Source organism: Neolamprologus multifasciatus, chromosome 8, assembly GCF_963576455.1.
Source record: "Neolamprologus multifasciatus chromosome 8, fNeoMul1.2, whole genome shotgun sequence".
NCBI classification, from domain to species: domain Eukaryota; kingdom Metazoa; phylum Chordata; class Actinopteri; order Cichliformes; family Cichlidae; genus Neolamprologus; species Neolamprologus multifasciatus.
The window spans coordinates 27,827,253-27,842,395 of NC_140446.1; the positions used below are offsets into that span (position 1 = coordinate 27,827,253).

The 15,143-nt window shown below is 45.4% G+C and overlaps 1 protein-coding gene across 3 annotated transcripts in view; it reads right to left on the bottom strand.

Annotated features, from left to right (window-relative positions):
- Nucleotides 1–15,143, bottom strand: part of rbfox3a (RNA binding fox-1 homolog 3a) — a 518,942-nt gene that overhangs the window by 325,686 nt on the left and 178,113 nt on the right. The window lies entirely within an intron of this gene.

The window sequence follows — 15,143 nt, forward strand, 5'->3', positions numbered from 1 at the left end:
ATGGAGGGGAAAGCAGGCTCTGAGCTGCCCTGCTAGCAGAAAAAGGTTGAGTGATGGGTGAGGAAATGTTGATTGAGTGGGAGGAATTACCAGGTTTAGCAGTGGCCTGTGATAGTGGAACAGTTTCTTCAGAGGAGGGATGGTAAGTCTTAATCGGATAGTCTAGAACATAATCACAATATCAAGTCTTTTGATTATGTGGATGGTGAACAGCCTCTGTTGAGCTGAGGTGGGAGGCGGAACCGCTGGGCCAGGGTGATGTGGAGTGAAACGGTTGGCGGGCGAGTGAGGAGAGGAGCTAAGCGGCAAGAGAGCGAGAGGCCGAGGCTTGGCCAGTGATGCCCACTCTCCGCGGGCGTCTCCACCTGCTCCGTTAGGCAGCAGGTGGAGCACCGCGGCGTCTTCGATGGCCGCCCAGAGCCAGACGAGTCCCATCGAAGATTTACTCCCTCTCCAGAAAGTGCCACTGTTTCCTCCGACGCTTCTCTGCCCACATGGAGAGCGCTGCCTCCTGCCGCTCGATAAGGTCCGAGTCAGCTGGGTCAAAAGCGGGTCGTGTCATTCTGTCAGGAGTGTCGTGGGTGGAGGGGAGGAAGAGACGACCCAAATGCAGGACTCGCGGTGAGAAATGATGCAGATTTATTGGATCGAGAGAATGAACAAAGCAGGAACGGCAGGACTGACTAACTGACTGAGAGACTGGCTGAACATAGGCAGGAATGACAACAATGACGATATCAATGACACGACAGTGAACTGAGGAAAACCGAGGACTTAAATACACACAGATGAGGATGATAACGAGAGACCGGTGAGTGAACAGCTGAACATAATCGAACTAATGATACAAGGAATGAGCTGGAAAAACAATACACAAGTACAGAGGCTGAAACAGGAAACAGAAAAACATGGAAGTGGCAAAATAAACTGAAGATGACAAAACTGAAAACACTGGGTCAACGACCCAGGAAACCTGACACAAGCTGTCTGTTTCTATCAAGAACTTTATCGTTTAGCATGTTCGCTGAGGCCTGGCTCCTGGCTCAAGAGTTGGCACTTCGTTTTGTAATCCGGAAGGTTGCCGGTTCGAACCCCGGCTCTGACAGTCTTGGTCGTTGTGTCCTTAGGCAAGACACTTCACCCGTTGCCTACTGGTGGTGGTCCGGCAGCCTCGCCTCTGTCAGTGCGCCCCAGGGCAGCTGTGGCTACAATGTAGCTGCCATCACCAATGTGTGAATGACTGGATGTAGTGTGAAGTACTTTGGGGTCCGTAGGGACTGAGTAAAGTCCACCACTAAGTAAAGTATTATACAAATGCTGACCATTTACTGTGTGGATTTAAGCCCTTAGTTCTCTTAAACTCTTTCCCTTCACATTGTTTTTCTTCATCTGTCAGTGTTAGCTTGTCGCTAGTTCACTTCAGCTTTCCTCTGCTTTATGTTTAATCTGCTGTTTGGGAGATACTCTGTTGAGTCCTGCGTTTGGGTCCACACACTGTCTGCCACACAACGACCCACAAAAACATCTGACATATAAACCGGCTCCAACACCTCTTATGTCCCTGTTTCCCTGACTTCAGACTTGCAGCATTTTCTGTTTTCACACGTTCTGAATAAATTACTTGAGTCACTATCATCACATGGGATAAGTTACGATACCCATTGGTAGAGTTGGATGTCTCGAGACCGGTCTTGGTCTCGAGACCACTTTTACGAGGTCTTGGTCTCGTCTTGGTCTCGACTGACTTCGGTCTCAGTCTTGGTCTTGCTGTTTTGGTCTTACGTTCTCAAATCGACATGTTCAGGAGATTTGGAGTCAACCATCAGCGGAGTGGGGGGTGGCTTACTGGGTTTAAGCCCGGGTCATTTTTTCAAGTATGGGGTCTTTTGGAGTGTAATTTGTTAGTTAGATGCCTGACTGACAACTGTATAAAACAAAAACAACACACGAAGCACAGAGCGCACCGTCGTAAATTCCCCCTAATTTTGGTATGATCCGAGCTCAGGCACTAGGTGACTGAGCACAGCATGTGAGCGAGGGGGAGAAGCTGCTGCCTGTAGACCGTCTGAGGTCCTAGTGGGCGTGTCCCTTCAGAGGGACATTGGCCAATTACTGATCATGTGCCTAAACACATGAGCTTCATGTGAGGCACATTTTGCTTGAACTGAGTTTCACATTCAGCCCTGAGATCCTGTGAGATGGATGCCATCCTCCACTTAAAATGCTGCTTGCTATAAAAAGTGATGCTGAAGGCATGCAAGTGTTTGCAACCAACAGATGATGGGCCGATGGAGAGGACATTTACACATGTAGGTAAAAGAGACCTGCTGCTAATGTCGCTCTACAGGAAAGCAGAAAAACATCACTGTAAATATTCAGGTTATACTTTTAAGAACTAAACTCAGTGGGTTAAGGTTCATAAATGTTGAAATCCCAGCAGTAATAAAACCTCACACAGGCTGCAGAGTGTAATCAGCTACGATGGATCCTCAATTATTTTCATAAACAAACAAACAAACAAACAAACAAACAAACTGTGACAAACAGCGCTCTTTATGGAAAACAGGAAAGGAGCTAATAGATCCCAACCATGGCTCTGTGCATCATCTGTGCACCTGTCCAACATGAGGCGTGACTCGTGCTCATGTTTTGGTGGAAGTACCACAGTGCAGTTATGCCACACATAAAACTTCTGAGACACAGGAGCACACACCTGCCTGGAAACAATGGTGTCTCACTGTAAATAAAACATGAAGTCCCTGTGTCCCTGGAGTGTTTTTCCGTTTCTGTTCGAGACAGTTTGCTCTCTGCCTCGTTCTCTCTTCGACTCTCTCTCTCTCAGGTTACTTCCACTCAACGTAATCTTCTGCCACAGATGCAAACTAATTAAAGGATTGCTACTGTATCAATACAAAAGGCATTTTCACATGACAGTCTGCATTTGATTGCATTTCATTCTTACTTTCCAGTTTTATTTTACATTCATGTTTTTGTATGAGATGACCTGCATTTCCATTCATAACAACAAGAGTTGGAATGATGTAGTAAAGAAAAAAATATGTCTTATATTTTAGATTCTTTAAGCTAGCCCCCCTTTGCTTTGTTGACTGCACTTGGCCTTCTCTCAGTGAAATGGGTTCCCTTCACAGGTGTGCCTGTCAGGGGTCATTTGTGGAGTTTCTTGCCTTCTTTATGCAGTTGGGCCAATCATGGGCCCATCATTACTTAAAGAAGTGAAGGTCAGTCAGTCTGGAAAATTGCTAAAACGTGTGTCCCGAAGTGCAGTCACAAAGAAAAGGCTATGACAAAACTGGCTCACATGAGGACCTCCCCAGGAAAGGAAGCCCAAGAGTCGCCTCTGCTGCTGAGGATAACTTCAGCATCAGCCTCAGAAATCACAAGTTAACAGCAGCTCAGATTAGAGCCCAGATAGATGCCACTCAGAGCTCCAGTAGCAGACACATCTCTACATGTTCAGAGGAGACTGTGTGAATCAGGCCTTGATGGTCAAATAGCTGCTAAGAAACCACGACTAAGGAAAAGCAACAAGAAGAGATTTGTTTGGGCCAAGAAACACAAGGATGGACATTAGACCAGTGGAAATCTGTGCTGTGGTCCAAATCTGAGATCTTTGGTTCCACCCACTGTGTCTTTGTGTGACGAGGAAAAGGTGAACGATGATCTGTATGGTTCCCACTGTGAAGCATGGAGGAGGAGGTGTGATGGTGTGGGGGGACTTGAATTGTGTAGGCTAGGCCAGATGGCTCCCTGGTTTCAGTTGGGGTGTGGGGGGTGTGGCAGGGCGTGGTGCGGCTGCAGGGGAGGAGTGGTGCAGCAGGTTCAGGGTGTAGTGTCAGGGAAGGCGAGCATCATTTAATCATGCCTTCCCTATTTCAGCTATTTTGGGCCGGCGAGGAGGAGCTGCTGGGTCAGCCGACACAGACCCGGAGCAGTGAGCGCTGAAAAGTGCTGAAGCAAGCTTTAAAAAGCAAAACGTGAACTTCTGCATCATGTTGAGTCCTTTGGGTTACAGGTTCATAGCTCTAAAATTCAGTATCTCAAATTATCATAACTTTTAGTTTTCAGTTTGAATAAAGTATTATTCATACAGCATAAACTGTGTATAGACTGTGTCTGGCTCAATCCATACAATTACACTGTGAATGAACATGGGATATATGATTTTTTTTAAATTAAATTTCATTTTAAACTTTTGAGACGCACTCGTAAGTGATTTTTGTTTCTCAGTCTGGATCAGCCTGGAATGGATAAAGCTCTACAGCTCTCAGTAACCTCTTCTTTGGAGCTTCCTACAAAGCCCATGAGTGCTTTAAGTCAACACTGAGCAAGCCTGCCATAAATACTCATAATCACTCATAAAGAGTTATGGTTAGTAGCTGCAATGATGGAGAGGCTTTGAGGAAAAGACTGAAGAGGAAAAGAAAGACGAGAGGCAAATAGGAGCAAAATAAAAAGCAGCTGATGACAAAGTCACAGAAGAAAGTAGCAAGTAAAAGGCGTGTAGATGTAATCTTAATATTATTGGAGAAACCACCATCTCAGCAGGAAATGACACTTTAATGCCAAGATGCGCTCTGAAGCCGCCAAGACTAATGTGCTTTTTGTTGGCACATGAATTATACTGTATTCTCCACGCCTCACTTATTCCATTCACACCGACTGTCACTGTCCACTTCTCAGCCTGCTTGGAAGGACTCGAATCCCCATCGCTGTCCATACTGGTAATATATGTAGGAAGTACCCCAACCATGGATGACTGCATTATCTTTAAACAGTACATTGACGTGACAACCCTGAAGCTGTATCTCTTTAGTTATAGTTAGTTATAATGTGAATATTACATTTCGGATGGAGAAATTATGCCTGTAACCAGCAAAGCAGCAGTTTAGAGTCCAGGGTCCAGACTTCAGTCATTTACTTAAAGTACAGGGTGGGCTATTTATATGGATACACCGTAATAACATGGGAATGGTTGGTGATATTAAAGTCCTGTTTGTGGCACATTAGTATATGTGAGGGGCAAACTTCTCAAGATGGGTGGTGACCATGGTGGCCATTTAGAAGTCGGCCATCTTGGATACAACTTTTGTTTTTCCAATAGGAAGAGGGCCATGTGACACATCAAACTTATTGGTAATGTCACAAGAAAAACAATGGTGTGCTTGGTTTCAACGTAACTTTATTCTTTCATGAGTTATTTACAAGTTTCTGACCACTTATAACATGTGTTCAATGTGCTGCCCATTGTGTTGGATTGTCAATGCAACCCTCTTCTCCCACTCTTCACACACTGATAGCAACACCGCAGGAGAAATGCCAGCACAGGCATCCAGTATCCGTAGTTTCAGGTGCTGCACATCTCGTATCTTCACACCATAGACAATTGCCTTCAGATGACCCCAAAGATAAAAGTCTAAGGGGGTCAGATCAGGAGACCTTGGGGGCCATTCAACTGGCCCACGACGACCAATCCACTTTCCAGGAAACTGTTCATCTAGGAATGCTCAGACCTGCACCCATAATGTGGTGGTGCACCATCTTGCTGGAGAAACTCAGGGAACGTGCCAGCTTCAGTGCATAAAGAGGGAAACACATCATCATGTAGCAATTTCAAATATCCAGCAGCCTTGAGGTTTCCATTGATGAAGAATGGACCCACTATCGTTGTACCCCATATACCACACCAAACCATCACTGTTGTTGTTCCAACAGTCTTGGAGGGATCCATCCAATGTGGGTTAGTGTCAGACCAATAGCGGTGGTTTTGTTTGTTAACTTCACCATTCACATAAAAGTTTGCCTCATCAGTGAACAAAATCTTCTGTGTGAACTGAGCGTCCTGTTCCAGTTTTTGTTTTGCCCATTCTGCAAATTCTGTGCTGATCTGGGTCGTCCTCGTTGAGATGCTGCAGTAGCTGGAGTTTGTAATGGTGCCATTTGTGAGTAGCTGATATCCGCCGAAGGGATGTTCGACTAATGCCACTCTCCAGTGACATGTGGCGAGTGCTACGCTGTGGGCTCTTGCTGAATGAAGCTAGGACAGCCACTGATGTTTCTTCATTAGTGACAGTTTTCTTGCGTCCACATTTTGGCAAATCCAACACTGAACCAGTTTCACGAAACTTAGCAAGCAGTTTGCTAACTGTAGCATGGGAGATGGGTGGTCTCGTAGGGTGTCTTGAAATCTGCTGCAATGACCCGGTTACTGCGTTCACCAGATATCAACACAATTTCGATCCACTCCTCACATGTTAACCTCTTCGACATGTCAATGGCTGTGAACAAAGAGAAACTTGTAAATAACTCATGAAAGAATAAAGTTACGTTGGAACCAAGCACACCATTGTTTTTCTTGTGACATTACCAATAAGTTTGATGTGTCACATGGCCCTCTTGCTATTGAAAAAACAAAAGTTGTATCCAAGATGGCCGACTTCTAAATGGCCACCATGGTCACCACCCATCTTGAGAAGTTTGCCCCCTCACATATACTAATGTGCCACAAACAGGACTTTAATATCACCAACCATTCCCATGTTGTTACGGTGTATCCATATAAATGGCCCACCCTGTATAAAAAAACGTGTCCTCTCCAGCTCAGCTCTTTTCTCAGCCTTTGGTACTTCTCGAGCTTCTCATGTTCCTTCTTCCTGATGTTGCCATCACTTGGTATCGCTACATCTAGTCTGTCTTCCTCTGCTTGTCCACCACGATGTCCAGTTAGTTAGCCATCACCAGTTTGTCCGTCTGTATCTAGTGTCCCACAGGATCTCTGTCCACCCTGGGAGGCGTCTCCCATTTTAACCTCAGGACTTCCAGGCCATACTCAGCACAGATGTTTCTGAGTACTATGTCAGCCACTTGGTTATGGCGTTCCATGTATGGCCTGCCTGCTAGTATTTTGCATATATATAAAACTTTGAAAACACATCAGGGTGGATATGTATGCTGATGTGGAGTGGGTAATCTGCTGGGAACAAAAGGATGCCACATTATTTGGTTGAGATGAAATGATGAGCCTATAGAGGGCTGCATTCAAAGACACCCAGAAAATCAAAGTGAAAAAATGATGCAGGAGGGGAGACTATTTTGCAGAAACTTCACTGTAGCAATCAAAACGGTACGACTTGTGTTCATGCCTGACAACACTGAGGCATGCTCCTAATGATGGTGTCCTGGGGCATCTCCTCCCAGACCTCGGGGTTGTCTCATTGCTGGCCCTCTACTGCACCAGGTGTTAATGTCATTACCACCAAAGCAGCTGAAGCTGATTAACAACCCCCTCTGCTTCTTAACTGACCAGATCAATAGCCCAGGAGTTTAACTGACTTGATGCTGTACTCTGATTAAATTGTCCCTTTCATTTTCGTGAACAGTTTGTATTAATTCCTTCCTTTTTTTTTAACTCCTGCTTAAATTGCTGTTTAAAGTTTGGAATTTTACAGTAATTTAATCAGCTGATGCAATCTGGATGATATCATGTTTTCCAAGCACCAAACAAAGGCCACAAAGACATGGAGTGAAAGGCTGTGGCAACGAGCTTTGTCACACAGCAGAAGAAAACTCTTTTTGTATGTCCTTTTTATGATAGACAATATATTTTATATTCACTGGGAACTAATGAAAAATATCAAATACTGTAATACATTAACTTTTACCAAATGTAAATAAGTAACACCTTACTGGTAAAAAGCAACAAGTAAGGTCTAATAAATGTCCTTTTTTCCAGGCGTCATTATCTTGTCTGTTGGGGTTCAGGTGAGTCAGCATACACAGTATGAAAACAGAGTGACTGACAGAAAAACGAAAAACTGAATGAAACTTGGGGGATGGATGTGTAAACGATAAAAGCATGGTGAAGAGGTGGAAGTAAAGAGAGCGAGGGAGGACACACACAGAGGCAGTGCTTCTTAAACTAATGAGATATTGATCTCAGGGAGACACACCTCCTCAGGGCTTCTGGCTGACAGTCAGATAAATGGGCCACCATTCATTACCCAGAGAGAGACAACACACATGCACTGAACGAGAGAGAGAGCCAAAGCAGTCATGGGTGCAGATAAAAATCTGAAGCCATTAAAAAGAAGTTGGAAACAAACTCGAAAGAGAGTTTAATAAAATCATAAAGAAAGAAGTTTTACTGCATAACAAACATGCAGTTTAAAGGAGGAGACTGTTTATATTTGATTTTCATATTTATGTTTATTCTATTCTGCTCATTGAATCTATTCGTTATATGTTTGTTTATGTATGATTAGCTTATCTTATATGTATGCATTAGTATTTAAATAAAGCATTTCTCATCTTACATCCTCTTATCTTAAAATCTTACATCATCGATTCTGAAATAATTTTATTTGGTCCAATTTGAATTTGGGGATGAAATGGATGAAGGTCGTGAAATTGTGCAACAAGCCTCTATTTCATACTGAGGTCTACTGCACACACACACACACACACACACACACACACACACACACACACACACACACACACACGCATGCATAATTTGTTCCTTCAGAAATGCAGCAGAGACAGAGGCTGTTGCACTGTCCAGTATTTTCTCGCTGCTCTGCGATCAGAGATCACATCAGCAGTCTCTGTTGCATACTCACAATATTTATATGTGTTTGTTTTCAGTGCAGTTAGCTGTGTGTAGGTATTGTTCCTAGGAGCGTGCTTGCATTTGACTGCGTGCCTTCTTAAGCGCTCTCACAGTGGAAATACACTGACACACAATAATTATAATACCCCGGCAAAGTAAAAGAAACCCAAAAAATGAAAAGATTAACTAAATAAAATCTTTTTTTTAGGTGCAAAGAGCAGAGTTTCCAACTGGATCTCTAGCTGATTGAAAAAAATATGAACTATGAATAATGCATGTAGTGACTATGAAATTACAGCTTTAAGGTAATTTGTGTTTTGAGAGCTGAACATAATTGTTTTGGGACTACAAATTTCCCTTTGCCTTCAAGAAACCAACTGAACTAAGTGGAAAGCTGCTGGTAGAAAATAAGTGTGCGCCTTTCAAATACTGAGTATCTAAAGATACAGCGATCAGCGCTCTGTTTGTTTCTCCAGTTTTTTGCTTTCAGACTAACTTTATCTGCATTTGTCTGTGCGAACATCTGCCAGTTTAAAATAACGCAAGTTACAGAACAATGGTAAATGGTAAATGGTCTGCTTTTGTATAGCGCTTTACTCAGTCCCTAAGGATCCCAAAGCGCTTTACACTACATTCAGTCATTCACCCATTCACACACACTGGCAATGGCAAGCTACATTGTAGCCACAGCTGCCCTGGGGCGCACTGACTGACAATAGAGAAATCCAACATGGGGGGATAAGAGCAAATCCCAGATCAAAGGAAAAATGGGAATCTCGGAAAACACCAGTATTAAAGCAAACTCCAGATGTGACTCAACAAGGTCAATAATTCTAGCAGTATAGAAGTAAAACTGAGAGTATGAATGTACTACTTAACTTTAGAGAACACTTGAGCACCACAGTATGACACTAAACATCAAACTGTGATTCTGTCATGGTCCTGGGTCGTTGACCCAGTGTTTTGTGTTTCATTTTGGTTTCATCTTGTGTTTGGTGTTTATTCTGAATTTGTATTAGTTCTTTGGGTTTGGTTGCCGTGTTTATTATCCCTACCTGTGTCTTCCCTCTGTGCTCCGTTCGGGTCCCTGTGTTTTGTGTTGTAAAGCAGTCTGTGTGTTTCCGGTTTTACTTTGTAGGTCTGCTTCTCGTTATGTCAATTAGTGTCAGCTGTGTCCACCCCTGTGTGTCATCTCCTCATTACCTGGTGTAATATAGGTGTATTTATAGTGTGTGTTGGCTTCTGCTCGTCGTTGGATCGTCTGTGTTCATTCTCTATGGTCCTCTGCGTCTCTCTGTGTCTAGCCGTCCTCATCTGCCACCTCTGAGTTTCTCCCGCTGACCTTATGTCCCAGGTTTGTTTGTTAGTTTCACCCAGTTTAGGTTTATGTTCAGTTCTGCCCTCACCTCTGTTACTTTCACTGTAAATAAACTTCCCCTCGCATCTCCACCACCGTCTGCATTTTGGGTCCTCATTTATTCTACCACACGACTGCTGCCCCAGCCGTGACAGTAGGATCCGACCACACCATGGACCCCGCAGGCTCCGCCCGTGAGGAGGATATTCTCCGCGTACAGTGTCTGATGAGCCGAATAACCCAACCTTCGTGAGCTCTCCTGCTATGAGGACGTCATTGGAGAATTAAGCCGAGGCCAGGAGGCGTGTCAGGCTCGGGAGCAGTCAGAGCACGTCGATTCCTGGAAGGCCTCGCTGTAGCTTGTAGCCTCGCTGTAGCGGCAGCCGTTGGAGATCTCTGCCGGACAGTCACAAAGCTGTTTCCGCGGCGGTGCCAAGGAATTCTTCAGCCTCCGCGTCCCTCTTTGACCACTACTCGCCTGCCTTTTTTCTCGCAGCTATGTAGCTATGTAGAAGATGAGGAGCCAGCGTCATTTTCCCCATCATCACTAGCCTCCTCTGTCGTTTTCTCCGCCTCCTCCTCCCGCAAGAAACGGCGTATGCGCCGCCAGCGCTCCTCTCCACAGCCGGATTCTGCGATTTCAACACAGCCAGCTGTGGTGAGTGGTAAAGACCTTCTTTATGCTTCCTCCAAACCACAAAGTGTTACTCCAGAGACTGAATCAAAAGTTTCTATGGATTCAGTATCTGATATAGCTGTTTCAGTTAATTCTGAAATGGCAAAATTAAAGACTGTGGTTTCAGAGACCAATTTTTCCAGTCCCAGGGATTTAAGGGGCTCTCTTCATGCACCCTCTGAATCCAAGGATGCTTTAAAAGAAACGGTGATTACTAACACTAGGATTCGATATGCTAGCCCTGTTTTTCTAGGGACTGAGACCCCCTCCAGGGCCTCCCCAGAGACTGAGCCACCTTCCTCAGCTGACTCTGGACTCCTGGAGGTTAAGGAGCTAGGGCAGTTTGTTCAGGAACAACCACCTTTCCCACTGTTAGCACAGCCGTTAGCTCTGTCTCCAGTGTCAGCTGCTCACTTGCTCTTAGCTCAGTTACCAGCTCAGGTTGCAGGTCAGCTATTAGCTTCACCACCTATTCAGCCATCACCTTCACCTACTCCTGTACAGCAAGCTATGTCTGTTCAACCCATAAAGGACAATTCAACAACCTTTAATTCTAAGCAGAGAGACAAACCCGTAAAGACTGTTTTGGTCCCTCAAGAGTTGGCCCGTTTAGAAGCAGTTACTCTCTCCAGGGCCTCCCCAGAGACTGAGTTCCAACCCTCAGCTGACTCTGGACCCCTGGAGGCTGCAGAGCCGGCCGTGGACTTCACCCGGCTGTCACTGAGCGGGGTCAGTGCTCTGTGCAGCTGCAGCCTTCCTCATGTGTGCCAGAGGCCTACGTGCCTACTGGTTTTGTTTCATGCCTGCCAGAGGTCTGCGCACCTGCCGGTTCTGTTTTGTCCCTGCCAGAGGCCCGCGCGCCTGCTGGTTCAGCCCTGTGTGTGCCGGGGGCCCCTGTGCCCGCTGGTTCTGTGACTATTTTCGCTGGGGGGTCGGAGGAGCCCGTCCGGCCATCACGTCACCTGCAGCGCCACCCTCATCCTCGCCTGCTGCGCCGGCTTCATCCACGCCTGCAGCAGCAGCCTCATTCACGCCTGCAGCAGCAGCCTCATCTACGCCTGCAGCAGCAGCCTCATCCACGCCTGCAGCAGCACCGTCATCCACACCTGCACCAGCAGCTTCATCCACGCCTGCAGCAGCAGCCTCATCCACGCCTGCAGCAGCAGCCTCATCCACACCTGCAGCAGCAGCTTCATCCACGCCTGCAGCAGCAGCTGGTACTGTAGCAGCAGCCCTCCGAGAGGGCTGGGCAACGGACTAGTGAACTGGCGACCTCCGGGCCATTCCCCTATGCCGTCTCCTCGCGGCCACTGCCTTCAGCATGGCCGACCCCCTGAACTGTTTCACTCTGGGCTCCCGTGCTGGAATCCTCCGGGCCGGCCACCAGAACTGAGTGCACTGTTAGGCTGTCAGCCCCCGGGCCGGCCCTCTGACCTGTGTTTTGGACTCTGTTTCTCAAGCCCCAGTCTGTGTTTTGGTGACCATTTTGTTTGGGATTCTGGTATTTCCATTTTGATCCTGGTCCTGGTGCTGTCCTCCCAGCCGGCACATATGAAAGTGCCATTGTTTACAGTAAATGGCACATCCTACCTAAGAACTGTTGCTAACCATGCCCCTCATTTAATCACATCAGAGTACCCATGATGGGTACTCTATGCTTTGTCATGAAAATGTAGCTCTGACCCAGTACTGGCTACGTGGTCCCAATTAATCCAGATTAGGTCCAGCTTGCTTGCTGAATCCAGTTTTGCCAACAAACTGTCTCAGTTATTTGATGTGAACTGTGTGACATGGTGCCCACTTGGTACAAGGGTCCAAACAATGCCAATAAAATACTCTGCACACCATGATCCTACACATCCCTGAATCACTGATGCACAGATCCAGTGCATGGTTGTTTTAAGTCTGACTAACCACAGTTAGAGTCCTCATAGGTATGATTTTCAGCTGTGGTCATTGATTGACACTAGCCTTTAAGCTAGCCTTTCTCCATGACTCCTGCCACCTGTCTGTCCTCCTCTTCCCTTCACTCTCTCTCGCTCGCCACATCTGTTTAGCCTCTTGATTGCCAGCACAGTCTCGGGGGAGGGCACTTATCTCAGCTGCTGTTGTCCATGGACCTGGCTTGTTATCCCCACAGCACCTATTGCAAAACACTCATGCTCGGTCAATAGCCCTACTCTATGAGCTAATACAATCAGCAGACTCTCAATAGTGGTGCTATTAAGATGTGGAATAGCAATAGCAAGCCAGTTCAAGATACTGCACACTGTTTAAGAAGGAGGGGGAGACAGGAAACACCTGGTGAAATCAATGGCCTCTTTTGGGGCTTCTTGTAAATTTTTACCTCATTATGGAGGAGAAAGCAGTGGGAAACATGAGGATGGTGGGGGTAGGTTTGTGGAGACTAGAAGAGAAACACATTGTACTCAGGCTTTATGATCCAAGAAGTGATCTCTTTGTGTGAGAAAAACAATGAACGTGAACCTTGCAGCTGCAGTATCATGGGCATTGTGAAGTACAAATACTTTATGTTGGTCCTGCAATTGAAACAGCGTGTGTCTTAACTGTAACTTGATTGTTGGTTTATCTTACTAATAAGCCATTGAGATAGCAGTTGTTTCCAACATTTCTGTAACACGTGGTCATGTTGTATGCACTGCATTTACAGCCTTGTGCATAAAGCTAAACTCCTGATGCTTGACTGTGACTGCTAGCCTGGTGTATCTGCAAGATCAATCAAATGACATATTCAGACTAAGCTCTCTGTCATTTTGTTGTGATGTAGTTTTGTATTGTGTGGCTTCATGTTGGTGTGTCATGACCAGTCACAACAAAGAAGGGAGACACACTTGGTTTAACTGACATGTGGATTATGTTTGGAATTTACAAAGAATGTATCTTTCTATTGGTACTTGTAGTACATATAGCATGCTAGTATCTTTGGACAGCAGGTTGTGTGAACTGGAGACCCAGACCAGCTTTGCACTGCTGAAAATAATCCTGTAAATAACCAAACCCCGGCAGGCCAACGTAGCTTAGTCCCGGTTATTTGCCCCTCAGCAGGCCAGCATAGGCCTAAACTGAAGCCCCTGGTACACCGCCAACCTGTTCATGTTTGGAATTGATTTCCTCCACTCTGTGACATGTTTAAAACCTGGAAAGTCTATTCTTAGAAACAGTGTTGGACTGTAGTTTTCTCTGGTCCCCTCCCCAGTCAGAGCAGTAGTGTCATCTGCATGTTCTCCTTTATCCGCTGGGGGTCTAAGTGGTGTCCCAAAAAGGACGTTGACTTCACGCATAATTGGGAACATACTTGTTAGGAAAGATGCCATCTATTGCATTTTGGATAGAGGAGCTCTCATTTCTAGAAATCTGGCCACATTTAATACCAAAATGTTACTATGCAGATTTGGGACCAAGAAGCAAAGCTTATATTCAAGATTCGCGATTCAAAGCGTTTATTGTCGTGTATGCGAAGAAAAAGCATTTCTCTGTACAATGAAATTCTTTCTCTGCTGTCCACACGCAGATGCTGGCTAATATGTACAAATAGATAAAATACAAATAGCAGGAATAAATAAGTGGAGACAAAAATTGAAGTGTTAAATAAATTTATTCAAGATGGCGCCAGTGTGCGGCTTGCCGTCTGGCTCTGCTTGTATTTGTGTTATGTGCAAACGAGCTATGAGGTTAATATGCTGCTTTGATATGTGAGATGACCTGATGTGCCAAAATTATTATTACTGTTAAATGTCTTCTTGGTAAATAATAAATGGTAATTATACAGCACCGTTCTCCTCAGCTGAGCACTCAGAGTGCTTTCAGTTTTAACCAGATCAACCTACGATCTTATTTAAGTAAATAAATTAAATTGAATAAATGAATGACTTTTCAGTTAGTTGTAGGCAGACAGGAAGATCCTTTATGATTTCCAGGGGTCCAGCACCCTCAGCACCCCTACGGTACTTCCCACAGCCTTGGAGAAGAAGAGAAAATAGTGTGGTGGTGGATATTTATTAGGGGTGCAACGATACTCGTATCGATATTGAACCGTTCGATACAGTGCTTTCGGTTCGGTACGCATATGTATCGAACAATACAACATTTTTAATTTATTTTATCAACTTTCCTTCTGACGGTGCTGTCTGTGTTGAGCGCTCAGTGGATCTGCGCTCGACAGTGCAGCCTAGGCAGAGTAGTCGAACACAGATTCACTGAGTGCAGGGCAAGCTAGCAGACAGAAGTTAAACTCTCCTTGCAACATGGCAAATTGAACCTCCCCCACCCTCATTCAGATCTGGCGTTTGGAACTATTTTGGTCTTCATGTGACGTATGACCCTGAAGGTAAGCGTGTCATGGACAAAAGTAAAACAGTATGTTGGATGTGCCAGCAATGCTCAATTACATGGGTGGGAACTAGTGCGTTAGCGCAGTTAGCTCGTTAACGTGTTGGCCGTCCAGCCCCACATACGGGGCAATC